Below are 997 nucleotides of genomic sequence, written 5' to 3' on the forward strand. Positions count from 1 at the left end.
TATTGCAAAGTAACGCAGCCATCATAGCTGATGAAAGTCTGTCTCTGGTAATGAATGTGGTTCGTAACCCTGAGGGTGGGGCGCTTAGAAGACTGTCGAAATGCTTGAAGAACGACATAATTAGGACCAAGCTCAGGCAATTAGTGGTGAGTTCCAGTGGGGACAATAAGCTCTGTTTTGCTTACAGTTTAATAAAACTACTCACCCCCGACATGCCTGAACCCCAAGCTCTGCAAGAAGCTTTAATGCTTCATCAGAGGGCCGGCTTAAACTCTCAACAGATGGTTGCCTTTTCAGACATCACCAAGTTTGAGGAGTTGTTGTCTTTAAAAATTGTTGTGTGGTACCGTTGTGAGGTAAAGGAAGTATTTGTGAAATTTCAGACACATCCTGAAACCCATACACAGACACTGTTTCTCTTCCTAAGTGATAGTCATTACTTTGGAATAAAGAGTTTGACGGCTTTTTTGGGTTGTTCGTATGTTTGTCATTGGTGTTATAAGGCCTTCAATGATAAGCTTAAGCACCGATGTGACGGTTACTGTAACGTCTGTTTCAATCCGCAATGTCGTAAGGGTTTGGCCCCTACCATCCGATGTAAAGATTGCTTAAGGATTTGTCTCTCAGCGTTCTGTTTTTCCGAGCATAAGGTACAGAGGGCCGCTGCTGAGGGGGTTAAAAAACGGAGTTATTGTGATCAAACTAAATATTGCCCGCAGTGTTGCCTCCAGTACCGTTTTCATGAGGTTAAACCACACAAATGTCTGGAGCCGAGATGCAGGATCTGTAATGCTGATTTAACCCCGGGGTCCGAACACCAGTGCTTTATTCAGCCGGTTAAAAAGGAGCCGCCGCACAACCGGTATGTCTTTTTTGCTTTTGAATGCCGGCAAGAAAACGGGGTCCACGTTGCTAATTATATACTCTGTATTGACATGTTGGATCGTGAGTGGTCAGCTAGCGGTGAGAGTTGTGTCAGGGATTTCTTTACGCGGTA

Source organism: Amia ocellicauda, unplaced genomic scaffold (genome assembly GCF_036373705.1).
Source record: "Amia ocellicauda isolate fAmiCal2 unplaced genomic scaffold, fAmiCal2.hap1 HAP1_SCAFFOLD_101, whole genome shotgun sequence".
NCBI lineage: Eukaryota > Metazoa > Chordata > Actinopteri > Amiiformes > Amiidae > Amia > Amia ocellicauda.